Here is a 16,864-nt window from a genome sequence, read left to right as displayed (position 1 = left end):
TTCAAACCATGGACAAAATAAATAAATGGGTCAATTGCGGTGAGTTTGGGACGGGGTACATGAAAAAACACCAGTGATTTTGTTGTGAAATTCTCAACAAGACGTGCAAGTATGCAGTGAGGACTAGTCCRGGAGGCTAGAGTCAATCGGTGTGTCGTCAAACCCTGATCACTTTTGTTACCATCTTTCCTCGGACTGAGACTGAGCACTCAGTGGTGGAAGAAACCAGTCAAAAGTTAATGGGTCGTGGGACATGTCTCTTACCGTCGGCTTTCACACCTCAAAACTCATCTCGGGATTCAACAAACCATTGAGGGGGGGGTGGTAGTAGTGAAAGTAGTAAAAAATATCACACAAAAAAAGTCCAGCTCCAGTCCAAGTTATTCAAAATGCAAGAAAAATGGAGACATGTTCTGGATGAGAACACATTCATAGCGGACAGAAGCTTGGACACAGATAGGTTAGTTATTTTTGGTCATGCTCAGGGTGAGGGAGGTGAGGAGGGTCAGTCACTGATTTTGTTGTGGAGAAAACAAAAACTGCAGCAGCCAAGCAGGTCTAAAGCTGATATATAGCTAGATACYCAACAGCACAAGAAACACTCAGACTAGAGAGACAGAACCCATGCAGAGCGGTGCTACCTTGGGTTCAACAGTAGTAAACCTTTGAGTATAGCCCATGACACATTTCACAGAATCTAAGGAGGAATATGGTTGGAGTCAGTAAGATTCGGGTGCTTCTTGGCTTATTTTTTGGGGGGGGAAACAGTGGACAATACACACTGGCTATGAAAGAGGAATATTGAAATAAAAAGTACACCAAATTATATCAATCCTAAAATGTTAAGCGTTCTCATCAGCAAAGCACCTGGAAAGAGAGGCTTCATCATTTACTAGGTAGATGTGGCTTATAACCAAAGAGAGAAATTGAAATTAAAACATGGTCAAAACACTGCTCCCTAGTCTCAAAGCCTCTGAAGAGACATCACATCAGTTATAATACAATCAATGTCTGCAACTGCAGGTCAGCCAGTCTGAAAGAGACCAGTTGGTCACACAGACACACTCCCTGGTAGAGAACAGTTAATACACTCAGAACACATCAAAGCCCTTCATCTGGGTCCAAGGAAAGAAGGTTCATGTGGGAAGGACAGCCTTGGTTATTTGCGGGATGCCGAAATTCCATTCTGCAGAGGAGAGGACACAGACATTACAGGATCCTCCTGCACACAGTACAGCAGCCCCCGCAATGTTCCACTGATTGTCTATTAGTGGAGCGACAAGGTGGCTAGAATACCCCAGACCGACTTAACACTCTGGACTGGACTTCACCCTGGAAAGACCCTGAGAAAGAATCAGTCCGGTCTAAAATGGGAAAGGTCATTCATTATTGGTTAGGCGGCGAACGTTGACCAACGTAACCAAAACATTGACAATATGTTTACATTTGGAGAGAGAAATAACTTGTTTATGCTCAGTCAGAGACAACCTCTGTTTTTTGGGGGGATTTTAAGCACTACCATCTACGTGACCATGGGCTTATACTCAAAACATTTACACAGCTACTTTAGAGGGGCCAGAGCTGCGACAACAAGGCCCACAAGAGCGCTAGTAGCCAGGGGGGCCAGCCAGCCAGAGGGGGGGGGGGGGCACAGCAGCAGACGTGATCAGACAACAACGTCAATCCAACGTTCCTCTAGCTCCTCCCTCAACCTCTATCTTCAGAGAATGAAGCAGAAGCAGGAACAGAAAACAAGATGTGACAGAAAAAGCCCTTAGAACTCGTGGTGACCTTGTGGGTGTTACACTACATCCATATACAGCAGTTATGTTACCAAGCAACATGGAAGATGTGGTTGGTTTTTGGATTTTTTGAAGAAAAGGAGGGACAAGTAAGAGTGAATGAATTCAATGTTAAGCAAGAGAGTAGAAGAGGAAGATGTTAGATTTTCATGCACTAAGGAAACACACACTCACACCCCACAGTGGAAGAAGCGGTGTTGGCGTCAGTGGCAGTAGTAGAAAAGGCTACATGTGTAGGGCTAGAAACATTGGTTACATCGTGCTGTTGTTGGCTGGAGGTGGAGGGCTGCCGCCTTAGCTGGCGCTCCTGAAAGGAGCTTCCGCTCTGGAAGGCACTCACTACATCCATCTGCAAGGAATCAGAGAGGGTGACAGGAGAGGATAGAGCCCAGAAACCACAGCAAGAGGAGAGGCGAGAGAGAAAGGGCGAGAGAGACGAGAGAGAAAGGGCGAGAGAGAAAGGGCGAGAGGCAGAGCGAGAAAAGGGCGAGAGAACAAGAGGAGACCAAGAGTGGAAGAAACCAGAGAAAGGTGAGAGAAAAGGCACCAAAATATAATAGAAAGGTATATTTCCCCCCACTCAGAGAGATACAGCAGTTGAGAGAGAAAGGGGGTGAAAGGCACTGATCTGAAGGTTTCTCCCCGAGCCTGATCTGATGCTTTACATTTCCTCATTAAAAAAATCATCCCATATTCAAATACCTTTCACACCTGGCCCTTTAAGATACCTGTATTCTTCTCAGTATCACACAAAAGGGGATTTTCTTCATTGACCATCACATTATCATGTTCAACTTAACTTGTTAGAAAGCCAGAAATAGAATAGGCAAAAATGACCTTGCTTGAGCTTTCCAAAGCAAACAGAAAATCAAAGTCAAAAGAAGGATTTTGAGGGGAACATGCCAGCTGTTCTCTCAAAGTGCTGAGAGAAAGGGAAAGGGGATGAGAAATGCGTAGAGTTAACCTTATGGCTTGTGATTCCTCTTTGGTCGACATCGGTGGAGAAGCGGTCAAGGAGGACATTACCTGAGTCTGGATGCGGTTGAGGCCCCTGAACCAGAGGATCTGTCCACGGCGCAGCTCGCGCTCGGCATGGTCGATCTCCTCCATTTCTTCCATGTCCTCCAGCTCCTCGTCAGGGATCTCCTGCCTCTGGGTGCCGTGGCCGGCAGACTTCAGGAACCTCAGACTTTTGGTGGGGATGGATGAGATCAGCTGGAGGGAGGAGGGGCAGAGGGGTTAAGGGCTTATCACAGTCCAAACCATGTCGGCAATATTGGACCACAAATCCCATCTCTACCACAGAGGACTGACTACTAACATACAGACAGCAAAGACCCAGGTTACTGGTATATATGGAATGACAGGCTGGACTGCAACAGGTGCACAACAGGGACCCTCACACAATGTGCATCTGTTAACCAAACGACCAGTTTCCACAGGAAGTCAGCTCGGAAAATAAATGTGACTGACGCAAAAGTAATGGGTTGTTGTCTGGTGACTAGGGTTGCAAAGGGTCAGAAACTTTTYCCCGAAATTYTCCATGGGAAGTTAAGCCCGGGAATTTGGGGAATTTTGCTTAAAATATATATATATTTTTTAAAGTTAGCTTTATAACAGCAAACTTTTTTTGAGGGATACACAAGGCAATTCTTGGTCTTGTGGCATATTTTGGTTAAACTAGCACCAATTCAATGKAATTGCAGCCCTCTGCATTAACAGTGCACTCTTCCATCACATGTGCAGCTGATTCTCAAGATCTTGCACACTAATGAGATGCTATTGAGCCCACACTACTACTACACTGTCTGAGCCAAGGACTACATGCTTTCTGGTAAGTTCTGATTACAATACTAGGTGGGGTGAATATATTTTATATTACATTTTTGTTAACGAGTAAAATAGTAGCCTACAGCAAAGTGTGTTTATATAATTTCTAACCTGTTAACAATTTCTGCTAGTTAGTTTTTGCTACCATGTGGATTTTAGCTTGCTTGAGTCTGCTAACTGAGTGTTATTTCACCCGTTTTCATACATGTTTCATTTTAAAACATTTATCTTACAAAGGAGTTGTTTAATCTAACTGCTTAACTATTTATTGTTTTTTTAAACTAATTTCCCCCCTAATCTTTACAGGAAAATGCCACAGGCACCATCTGATGTGTGGAGACATTTCACTGCAGCTAATGTTGAAGGAAAAGCTGWGTACATTTGCAAATACTGTGCCAAATCATATGTGAAGAATTCAAGTGCATAAAGTTCCCTCAGCGTTCACAACAAACAAGCTCTGACAAGTAAACAAGTAAAAATGACAAATCAGACACTTATTCGATTAGCAACAGCTCATGGTCCTCCTGGAATCAGGAGTTTTTTTTGACTCAATGGAGGAACGTAGTCAGAGAAATGCTGATGAATGTCTTGCTCGAGCTGTGTATGCAGCTGGTTCACCTCGGATGCTCACAGGCAATGTGTATTGGAAGAGATTGCTGAATGTTCTTCGCCCAGCATACACCCCTCCAACCAGACTACATGCTTCTACTCATTTGCTGGGTGCAGAGTTAACAGATTTCAAGTGAAGGTCAAGCAAATCATAGAGAAAGCAGACTGTATTGCAATCATCTCTGATGGGTGGTCGAATGTTCTTGGGAAAGGAATAATTAACTACATCATCTCCACCCCTCAAACCAGTATTCTACAAGAGCACAGAAACAACCGGTCTCTACATTGCAGATGAGCTGAAGGCAGTCATACATGACCTTGGACCACAGAAGGTATTTGCACTGTGAAAGACAATGCTGCGAACATGACTGCTTGGTCTAAAGTGGAGGGGTCCTACCCTCACATCACACCATTGGCTGTGCTGCTCATGCATTGAATCTGCTCCTCAAGGACATCATGGCACTGAAAACAACGGATACACTCTACAAGAGAGCCAAGGAAATGGTTAGGTATTGAATGGTCATCAAGTTATAGCAGCAATCTACCTCACCAAGCAAAGTGAGAAGAATAAGAGCACCACATTGAAGCTGCCCAGCAACACCCGTTGGGGTGGTGTTGTCAGTCATCATGTTTGACAGTCTCCTGGAGGGGAAGTCTGCTGATATGGACAGCCCCATCAAGAGGATCCTCCTGGATGATGCATATTGGGAGAGAGTGGTAAGCAGCCTGAAACCGATAGCAGTAGCCATTGCACGGATTGAGGGGGACCATGCCTGATGTTCAGACTCTGCTCGCAGATGTAAGAGAGAAATCCATACTGCCCTGCCCACTTACTGCTCCAAGCAGAGGAAAGTGCAGTTCTGAAATACATCAAAAAGCGTGAAGACTTCTGCCTGAAGCCCATACACACCGCAGCGTACATGTTGGACCCCAAGTATGCTGGCAGAGCATCCTGTCTGGTGCAGAGATCAACAACCCTATGGTGTCATCACTACCGTGTCTCGCCACCTTGGCCTGGATGAAGGGCAAGGTTCTTGGCAGTCTGGCGAAGCACACTTCCAAGCAAGGGCTTTGGGATGGAGATGCAATATGCAGTCGTGCCAGCATATCTCATCAGCCACCTGGTGGAGAGACTTTGTGGATCTGAGACTCTTTCCCCTGTTGCCTCAATCATCCTCCAAATCCCACCAACATCAGCCGCCTCAGAGCGCAACTGGTCTTGTTTGTGAACACACACAAAGCACACAACAGGCTGACCAATACAAGGGTTGAAAAATTGGTGGCCATCCGGGCAAATTTGAGGCTTTTTGAGCCTGACGACGAGCCATCCTCACAAGGTTGGAAAGTGACAGTGAAGATGAGGCCTCCGAGTCTGATGTTCAAGAGGTGGACATTGAGGAGGTCCAGGAAGAAGACATGGAAGCCTGAGAGGAAGACAACCAAAGCTTTAGTTTCTAGACTATAATTTTACAGATGTATGTTGAAAACATTTTTGGGAGATGTGATGGATCATTGAGGATCATTCAATATTCCCTTTATTTTGTTGTTCAGTGAAATCATCCCATGTGAAGAGTCCACTCATTTAAAGTTAAATTCGTAACTAAATATTTATTTATTTATATTGGAAGGATTTAATATTTGCAATTATGCCTACTTATAAGGAAAAAGGTTTATGTTTCTGTCTCCATATGATATGGTAAATATATCCAATGCAAAAATATCTACATTTAAATGGTATTAATATTAATTTTCCTATATTCCCGTTAATTCCCACTGAAAGTTTCCACCTCTGAATATTCCCCAAAATGTGCAACCCTACTGGTGACAAAGCAATGTTTGGTCTGTGGTCATGTCCAGCCATTTACTTGCTAGGTCAGCATCACAAAATGCACAACTAATGACATCACAATCAACAACATAAAAAAAAAAACAGGAGGTCAACAGGAAATTGTAATACAATAGATATTTCAGAAATAACATTCCAGCGCTCAAATCAGGAATTCTAGATCCTCATCATCCAACTAGCCATTTCAATACAGTGTGGCAATTCAGGTACCCAACACAGCCACATTGGGGCAGTATGTATCCCTGACGGATGGGGCAGTGTTGGAAAGTTACAGGTGACGCACTTGCAACTCATGTGTGTGTGTGGGTCTTCTTACCTGACCCCAGAGGAGACTGCTAAAGCCCAGAAAGGTGCACCATAGCCACTGGTCGATGCTCAGGCCCACGCAGCTGAAAGGTTTGCCTCCCCACTGCACTATGACTATCTGAGAGGCCGGAGAGGAAAGAAACATTTAGAGGTCAAGCTCATTTTCATTCACGGTTTCTTGGTTTGCTGGTAATTCCATTTGACAGATATGCGTGTTACAACAGGTTTCATGTGAACCATGTATGAATATGGTTTGGGTTTCGTTTTCTTTCATTCTTTATTTATCCAGGTGAGCCATTGAGATGACTCATTTAAGGGAGCCCTGGCCTTCTTATATATGGGAAGAATCTATATTCTTCCAAAATTGACCCCTTTCCTATACAAGGGTACTACTTTTGTAGCCTGCAGTCAGGCCAAATGTAGTGACCTATATAAGGAATAGGGTGTCATTTCAGACAGACCATCTTCCCTAAACATCTGAAACCCTCTTCTAAGAGCATCTTAAATTAACCCCTAGCGCTGGCTTTGCTGATCACTACTTTAAATGAGGGAAAATGTACTCACTACGACTGTGATGTGGTTGTCTCACCTAGCTATCTGAAGACAAATCCACTAATTGTAAGTGCTCTAGACAAGACATCTGCTAACTGACCAAAACATTTTTTTTTAAATGATGTCGTTTAAAGCAGTGAGCAACTCCAGGAAGCAGACATGCTACAGTCTGAAGACACTAGACACTAAGTGTTACCTGGATGATAAAGGTGCCAAAGACGATGGAGCAGAAGATGAGGTTGTTGAAGATGCCGTCGAAGACGTTTCGCTCGCCGTGGATCTTTCTGGCGTTGATCTCGTTGAAGAGCTGCAGGAGGACGAAGGTGTTGAAAATAATGGTGTAGTGCTCTGAGGGAGGCGAGTGGAGGGGTGCGTACCGCCCCTGTCGATGTCAAAGATCTGCTCACCTGGGGGGAGAGAGCGAGAGAGAGAGAGAGAGAGAGAGACGGGAGGTGAAGTGTTGAACCACTACCTTTTAAAAATATCTTTATTTTATCTAGATCACGTGTCAAACTCATTTCACAGAGGATGTCTGTGGGTTTTTGCTCCTCCATTGTACTTGACTAATGAATTAAGGTCACTAATTAGTAAGTAACTCCCCTCACCTGGTTGTTTAGGTCTTAATTGAAAGGAAAAAACTCAAACCTGCAGACACTAGGCCCTCTGTGGAATGATTTAAAGGTAGAGGCAGCATTATGATGCAGAAAGGAAACAGTATAGTGGGTCAATTTCCACAACTACTAAGAACGTTGAAGCATAAGGCTCAACTTCACCGCTGTTTTGGTCCGGTGGCCACCACGCACTAACAGCGTTAAAACGAACCCTTGCACATTTGCAGATACTGTGTGAGAGCGAAGTGCTGCATCTTGCTCATCAAAATATCTGCGCCGCTGCTCGTGGCAGTGCAATTGAGATCAGAACACCTCTTTCACATCAAAAGATCAGCAAATTACAATTAAACGTTCAAATGTTCTCAGCCTTCTGCTGACTGAGGTTAATCTGACATTGGACAGTGAAATGTGTTGTTTTGCAGCCGTTGTACACGCCCCTGGAGCAAATTAAGGTTAMGTGCCTTGCTCAAGGGCACAGCGTCAGGTTCTTCACCTTGTCGGTTTGGGTATTTGAACCAGCGACCTTTCGGTTACTGGCCCAACGCTCTAACCACTAGCGTACCTGCCACCCTAGTTAAGGTGGTAGTAAAGGTGACAGTCGATCAAGACCGCCTCATACCCATGTGAAAGTCCATGGCATATGGTAAGCCRTTTCAGCTCAGTGCGCAATTAGAGTGAGATGCAGAGAATGGAAAACACACACACGCTTCTACACAGACACACTAGTACTTTACCTACGAAGAGCAGRGTGAAGATGAGGATGAGCTGGTAGACTCCGTGGCCAAGGATGTTCTTCATCATGGTGCGGGAGATGAGGGGCTTGTTGCGGCCGTACGGCTTCCTCAGCAGTAGAGACTCAGTGGGGGGCTCAGTGGCCAGGGCCAGGGAGGCAAAAGTGTCCATGATCAGGTTCACCCACAGCATCTGGACAGCTTTCAGAGGAGAGTCCTGGCGGGAGAGAGGGAGGTAGGAAAAGGATAGGGGGAGACAGGGAAAGGAGTAGAAAGAGGAGGAGAGATACAGAAAGGGGTGGGGGGAGAGCAGGACAGAGTGAGAAAGATTACTCATGCAGTCAGTACTACTTACATAACATCCTCCACACTATCCCAACGTCAGACTGTAGACACACTGCACAAATCCAACCAACACATTCAAAGAAGTGCAGGCCATAACACGAAGAGCAAATGCTGCCTGAGTAGTGATCATTGAAAGCTAAAAGACTTCAGTAGCCCACACACTGCTCAGAAATGACACAAGCAGCTATACAGGTGTCCACTTGCTGACTCACCAGAGCTATTCAGGCTCCAGTAGAGAGGCAAACCACTTCACACCAGCAGAGGAGCTAGCGRGCTACATACGTCTATATACACATTGCCGGCTTAGCATTCTAGCAGAGCAGCTAGCTTCATACACATTAGCTGCTTAGCATGTTAGCAGAGGCACTACCTACATACATTGTGCAGCTTAGCATGCTAGCAGAATGGCTAGATACACACAGGTAAACACATTAGCATCTACACTAGCATTCAGTGTGTGTGTGTGTGTGTGTGTGTGTGTGTGTGTGTGTGTTGTGTGTGTGTGTGTGTGTGCGCTGTCTCTTGACCCGTGTGGCCCTCTAGTAAATGCTCAGCCACTCATCACTCATTATCTCAAAATTACAGCACTGTTGGATAATGCACACACTCAGGCCCGGAGCTTTAAATAGCTGTTTGTTCCGTTTCTATTGCGGGCCCATTTACCATTGTTTTACCCCTGGGTGAGCACTAATTTGGCGGCTGCTGTGACCGACAGGTCAAATAGGGGCAGATGATTGCTACCTCTAGTCAGAGAGAACCTGAAAAGCAGCTCTGATCCAAGGGAATACATTAGAATAAAGTGGTTGCTCCATTTTGTATTGCCTCAGTCATTGTGGATACACACACACACAGATCATAGACTTCAGTCATAGGTGACAAATCTTTCCATTCAAGCTAAGGGAGGATAGATCCTGGTGCTGCTCCTAAGAACCAAACCCTATATTCCCTCTACAATGTCCCCTCTGAATGCAAATCAAAACCAAGAGCACAGCACTTAGTTTTTCTCCATATCACATACAATGAGTCATAACGCGCAACAGAGCTGGTGTGCTGTGCTCTGCTTGTTTCAGCAGAAGTGGGGAGGGGCAAGAGAGGAGAGGAGCAGGTATGTGTGACAGTCTGTGTGAGGCATGGAGGAGAGAAAGTAGCCAAACCGACACACGCAGTTAGACAAACTTGTTGCTGCCATAGTTTGTCTATCATACCATCTGATAGTGCCCGACTTGAATGCATCAAATTGTTGTAAAGAAGCTAGATAGCTAACATAGTAAGGCTGATTGAGGCTGTTTGCTGCGCTCCCCGTACGGTCTACAACACCATTCCTATTAAACAACAGCCTACCTGTTGGTTGATCATGTAGCCTTACTCCTTCTCATTTGGCATCTTCATTCAGTCAATTTAATTCCATTTGGCATTGATTAGAAATGTCCCACTTCACTTGCGCTTTGATTGACTAGAAGCTACACGTGAAACGGATGTGTAGGCTACATGAGTCGTTTTTACGGGGAGCACTCATAACTGTCATAAAACTGTTTTATTATATTTTTCTCTCATTTAAACTTTATTTAACAGGCAAGTCAGTTAAGAACAAATTCTTATTTACAATGACGGACTAGGAACAGTGGGTTAACTGCCTTGTTCAGGGCAGAACGACAGATTTTTACCTTTTCAGCTCGGGGATTTGATCTAGCAACCTTTCGGTTACTGGCCCAACGCTCTAACCACTAGGCTACCTGCCGCCCCAATGGTCTATGTAGCAATGTCACAGACAATTTATTTAATTTCAGACAAATCTTTTTCATTATAAATAGGCCTATTTCTTCTTACAAATTAATATACTCCCAAGTAATGGAAAACCTAATCCGGTGTGATATCTGCATAACCGTGCCCATCCCTAGTTTATGTGTGTGTTACCTGCGTGATGCAGGCGCCGGTGAAGGCCACGATGACGGCCACTACGTTAACGGTGAGCTGGAACTGGAGGAACTTGGAGATGCTGTCGTAGACGTTGCGGCCCCACATCACTGCCTTGACGATGCTGCTGAAATTGTCGTCCGTCAGGATGATGTCAGATGCCTCCTTGGCCACGTCTGTGCCGGCGATACCCTGCAGGTGACACACATTAAGTTCTATATTGAAGTTGTGCAGAGCCGTGGTCTAGTGTTAAAGCCCTCCGCTCTGGACACACATATTTCTCTCCCAGGAGACAAGGGTTCAATCCCACTCCAAACCTTCATACCATTCTTCAATCCCTGTCTACCCCTCGGGCAACTCATAACGGTCTCATTAAGTCAAAATGCGTAAGAGAAACAAGAGTTCGATATTCAAGTAGTCGTAGCCCTATACACATGTTAATTGCGGTGCAGTACGTTTGTTGTTACTGTTGATATGTGCCGATATGTGACGGCCATTGGTCACTACAGAGTGCGATGTATTCAGTCAGTCAACTTCGTTGAACTTCAGTTTCACATCTTTCGCTCATGTAAACATGCAGTAAATTACATCCATAAAGTTTAGTGACATCTTTAAAACCCAACATCGTTTTTGACTCCCCATATAAAAGTGCAGATTAAAGTTCCATCATGATCGTTATCTGGACTTGTGACGATATGACTCACGGTTATCTGGACAGTATGAGATTCCATACAGTACGGGCAATCATTTACAGCCAACCAGTAGCAACATGTTACTTTCTGATAGGACTGGCAGAGAAATGAGACTCACCATGGCGAAGCCGACATCAGCTTTCTTCAAGGCGGGCCCGTCGTTGGTGCCGTCTCCTGTGACTGCTACTACCTGCCTCTGTTCTAAGACCGTACTGTCGATGATACCTGGGGGGAGAGAGAACACTTACCAATACATCTGAAATGACAGATTTCAGGACACTGACTTGTGAAAATGACATTTTTCATTTTCATCCTGAAAGAGCAATCGAAAAGTACCTTTGACTAATGTGTGCTTGTCGGTGGGTGAGGATCGTGCAAGTACTCTGAGTTTTGGCCAGATCTTATCAATGCGCTCTTGTTCAATCTAGAAGGGGAAAAATGAGACTAATTAGCCTACAATCCCCATTCTTCATCTATCAACCATGTTGTTAGCTCGTTCCATTAGTCCATCAGGGCCAACTAACCCTACTAMGTTTATTAACACTGAAGTACAATGTCAAACAGGGTCGTGTTCATTAGGGCACMRAATGGAAAAAGGTCTCAAACCTTTTGCAATGGGAAATGAAAATAAGTCTTTCTTATTGGACGAGCCCAGGTAGTCTCTCCCTGTTTCAATCCATTTTCTTCCGTTTGGTGATAATGAACATGACCTAGATGATTGTGTTTTGGTGTAAAGGCACGACAATATATTTAACCCACCTCTCCCTTCTCGTTGCGGATCCGTCGGTTGAACTCCTTGCCTTCCATGCACAGGAACTCGTCTCCGGGCTGCAGGATGCCACACTTGGAGGCGATGGCGCGGGCCGTGTTGATGTTGTCCCCGGTTACCATGCGTACCGTGATCCCGGCACGCTGACATTTCTTGATGGCGTCCGGGACCTGGAGGGGCAGAGAGAGAGAGGTGTTAGTATGACTGACTGGCTGCGAAATCCGGGTTTCCTGACAGCTGCAGGACTGTCCTAGCTTGCAGAGCTCAAGCCTAGGCATCAGCTCAGGGAGTGTACACAAGTCTTCAGGTRTCAGGCAAGATCACTGTARGAGCAAACCACTTCTGTTCCATAGGGAACAAGTCATCCTCAATATCCCATCTGGTTGCAATGGGTCTTTGACTTTCACCATCACAGGAGCTGTTGATAGACCATGTGTGAGGCTGACAGAGATTACCCATTAACTAGGACCCAGAGTTGTTRCTAGTCAGTGGCCTCTCTGAATGTCACATATCTATACTGATAAGAACACACTTCGGGGTCAATGGAAATGTCAATAACACAATAACTCTGACATTTGCATACAACTGTGTGCAGAGGCTTMCTTCCTTTTCAATAGTCTCATGCCCTAGAAGCCATGTCGGGTGTGTGGTAGGTAAAGTATATCAGATTACTCCACTGTATCTTTGCTAATGTCAGTCTGCTTGTTTTGTTTGACTGTGGTCCATAAACTGACCTCGGGTCTGACTGGGTCCTCGATGCCCACCACACATACACAGGTCAGGCTGGTGAGGATGTRGTTCTCCTGGTCCCAGTCAGGCTCGCCCTCCGAGACAGGGAAGTCGCGGTAGGCCAGGCAGATGGTGCGCAGGCCCTCTGAGGCCATGGGCTCAATCACCTTCTTCACCATGTCCTCTCTGTCCCGGGGACGAAACACCTTGGTCTCGCCGCTCGCTGTCAGAAGCTTAGAACACCTGGTGGTGGGGGAAAGAGCGAGAGAAAGAAAGAACGAGAGAGACGGGTGTGATGTGGTTAGACCCAGCYATGTGATAACACACAGCAGGAAGCCTGTTTCTCTGACTTCGTCCCAAACGGCACCCTAATCCCTACATAGTGCATTAAATTTGACCAGAKCCTATAGGTGGGTAAAAAGGAGGCATGTTTAGAGCCATTTGGGAAGGCTTAGACTKATTTCTCCAGGCCTGTTTTTAAGAAGCTATGTTAAGGGGRTTGGTGGGATGCACTTGAACTACTTAGCGGCTAAMCCGAAAACAATTCCTTTGCAAGCCTGCCTGGCCAKCTAGAACCCATGTTAAGCTCTTTGAATGAGAGGTGCTTAGTGCTTTGCTAATTGTGTGCCATCCACTACAAAACCAAAGTTGTTCCATGTTTGTATGAGGTGATAACTTGTACACTATCAGTATATAATATCATTGGCTATATATGCCACTTAGCAGACCCGGTTGTCCAAACTAACTTACTGAATGCATACATTTTAGTATGTGTGTGATCCATGTGGAAATTGAAACAACAACCTTGGCATTGCTAGCACAACGCTCTTTCCAACTGAYCCCCACAGGACCATAGAATCCATACARGGACTTAGATGTACACCAATTTACACTTAGTTTACCATTAATATCAATGTCTGACTAGTTAAGATTCACCCCACACTGAATACTGAGAGCAGCTTGATTTAGCTTGAAACCCAAACCTACTTCTTGAGGAGGATCTCGGAGGCTCCCTTGCTGAACATGCGGAAGCTCCCGTCGGCGTTCTTCAGCACGGTGCTCATGGACTTCCTGCAGGAGTTGAAGTGTAGACCTTGTAGAGCTTCTCCTCAGGATCTCGTTGCGGATGGCCTGGTAGTCACGCTTCAGGTCATTAGCGAAGCCCAGCAAGGCACATTCGGTTTTGTTGCCCACCTGGCGCGGCAGACCTCCTTCCTTCTCCGGAGACTGGTTACAGAGAGACACACCAAGTGTCACGTAAGGGTTGTGTTCAATTGGCACAAAACAGAAGAAACCGCTACCAAAGGGAGTGCAATGAGGAGGTACCGTCTGTACTTGCCCAATAAGAAAAAAGCTTGTCTTCCGTTGTCAAATGTTTGCTACGGCATGACCTAATGATTAGGACCCAGGTCACGTTGGAGGCTATTAACATTCAGTCATCTCATTCTAGTGATTTGTTACTGACATGACATTTACCAGCAAAACTCCTATCCCACATTAATCAATTAAATCGTCAACAACATCTATTCTAAACCCACAGTGACTACACATCGATAGTGCACACACACACACACGCCTGTGCAGTACTCCTGGACAGACAACCATTTTTCGAGGCAACCTCCCTTACCATAATGTTGGTGGTGTAGGCTGTTGACGCTGATGCCCAGGACAGAGTTCCATGATGGGCGGAGATGAGCTGGGCATCAGCACGTTGCGGTAGTGCTTGTCGGCCACATAGGCCTGCACCACCGTCATGCGGTTCATGGTCAGCGTGCCCGTCTTGTCCGAGCAGATGGCCGTAGCGTTGCCCATGGTCTCACAGGCGTCCAGGTGACGCACCAGGTGTTTGTCTTTCATCATTTTCTGTTAGGAAGAAGACGGAGGGGGGGGGGGGTGTTGAGGAGGAGGGCGAAGGGGAGACATGAAAAAGGTCATTGAATTAAATATGAGCTGCAGAAGGTAAATATGAGCTGCTGAAGGAGGTCAAAAGCCTAAAAATAGAAAGGGACAGTTTAACTAAGCTTTCCATTCAACAGTACTGCAGTGGCATCCTCTCCTCTCTGCATCAAAAGCTGCTGTAGCTTCTAAGTCTACAGTGGTGTGAGTGGGCTGGATAACGCCTTAGATACTGGTCTTCCAGGCTAGGGTCTACTACTGATATTACTAATCAACCTGTTGGCCCAACAACTCCAGTTAGAAGGATCATGACACAGCCAACGGCTTTAATGTATCATGTAAGGCTAGCCTCTTAAAGCTATAGTCTTGGCTAAGTGAAGGCTAACTGGCTAAGGGCTAACCTACTTTGTAAGCGAATAAAGCTTAAGAAGAAATGTTGGCAGTGCGGGTCTGTTCAAACTGCTTGCGGTAAAAACTACACCAGGAAGTTGAATTGTAACCTTGCACAGCCACAATGGCTTGGCGATATGGCCTAAAAATAAATGTTTTCAAACTTTTGATGAGTCATGATATACACTATATATACAAAGTATGTGGACACCCCTTCAAATTTGTGTATTCTGCCATTTCAGCCACACATGTTGCTGACAGGTTGTAAAATCAAGAACACAGCCATGCAATCTCCATTGACAAACATTGACAGTAAAATGGCCTTACTGAAGAGCTCATTGACTTTCAACACCTTTCCAACAAGTCAGTTTGTCAAATTTCTGCCCTGCTAGAGCTGCCCCGGTCAACTTAAGTGCTGTTATTGTGAAGTGGAAACGTCTAGGAGCAACAACGGCTCAGCCGCAAAGTGGTAGGCCACACAAGCTACAAAACGGGACCGCCGAGTGCTGAAGCGCGTAAAAATCTGTCCTCGGTTGCAACACTCACTACCAAGTTCCAAACTACCTCTGGAAGCAACGTCAGTATAATAACGGTTAGTCGGGAGCTTCATGAAATGGGTTTCCATGGCCGAGCAGCCGCACACATGACTAAGATCACCATGCGCAATGCCAAGCGTTGGCTGGAGTGGTGTAAAGCTCGCCGCCATTGGACTACGGAGCAGTGTAAACACGTTCTCGGTAGTGATGTATCACGCTTCACACCATCTAGCAGTCCGACGGATGAATCTGGGTTTGGCGATGCCAGGGGAACACTACCTGCCCAAATACATAGTGCCAACTGTAAAGTTTGGTGATGAAGAATAATGGTCTGGGGCTGTTTTTCATGGTTCAGGCGACCACTTAGTTCTAGAAGGGAAATCTTAATGTGACAGCATACAATGACATTCAATATGATTCTGTGCTTCCAACAGTTTGGGGAAGGCCCTTTCCAGTTTCAGCATTACAAAACCCCTGTGCAAAGCGGGTCCATACAGAAATGGTTTGTTGAGATCGGTGTGGAAGAACTTAACTTTTTAGGGATAGGGGGCAGCATTTTCACTTTGATGAAATCACGTGCCCATAGTGAACTGCCTCCTACTCTGTCCCAGATGCTAATATATGCATATTATTATTACTATTGGATAGAAAACACTCTGAAGTTTCTAAAACTGTTTGAATTATGTCTGTGAGTATAACAGAACTCATATGGCAGGCAAACTTCCAAACAGGAAGTGGAAATTCGGGGCTGGTTGATGTTAAACTCATCGTGTATTCACATCCCAGTAAGATATGGATCTGTTCGCACTTCCTACGCCTTCCACTAGATGTCAACAGTCAGTAGAACGTGGAATGAAGCCTCTAGTGTGATGGGGCCGGATGGCAGCTATTTGAGTCAGTGGTCTGGCAGAATGCTAGTTCCTGGTCACGCGCGCTAGTCATGATATGGCCATGTGTTCCATTACTCTGTAGACAAAAACGAATGCTCCGGTTGGAACGTTATTGGATATATATGACAACAACATCCTGAAGATTGATTCTCTACTTAATTTGACCAGTTTATTCGACCTGGAATATAACTTTTTGAAGTTTTCATCCGAGTTGCCTGGACCGGCGCCTGCGTTTGGACATGTGAACTAAACGTGCTCGCAAAAGTAGCTAATTGGACACTAGTAATGGACATTATCGAACAAAACAGCGATTTATGTGGAACTAGGATTCCTGGCACTGCATTCTGATGAAAGATCATCAAATGGAATATTTATGAGTAATTTCGTATTTCTGTTGACTCCAACATGCGGAGAAG

The 16,864-nt window shown here is 45.4% G+C and overlaps 1 pseudogene; it reads right to left on the bottom strand.

Annotated features, from left to right (window-relative positions):
• LOC112076554 (plasma membrane calcium-transporting ATPase 1-like) overlaps positions 1-14,596 on the bottom strand; it is an 18,829-nt pseudogene extending 4,233 nt beyond the window's left edge.
• Positions 14,597-16,864: the final 2,268 nt, after the last annotated feature.

Source organism: Salvelinus sp. IW2-2015, unplaced genomic scaffold, assembly GCF_002910315.2.
Source record: "Salvelinus sp. IW2-2015 unplaced genomic scaffold, ASM291031v2 Un_scaffold3837, whole genome shotgun sequence".
Taxonomy (NCBI): domain Eukaryota; kingdom Metazoa; phylum Chordata; class Actinopteri; order Salmoniformes; family Salmonidae; genus Salvelinus; species Salvelinus sp. IW2-2015.
Note: the sequence above shows the minus strand (reverse complement) of the source record. Positions and strands in the feature narration are given on the sequence as shown.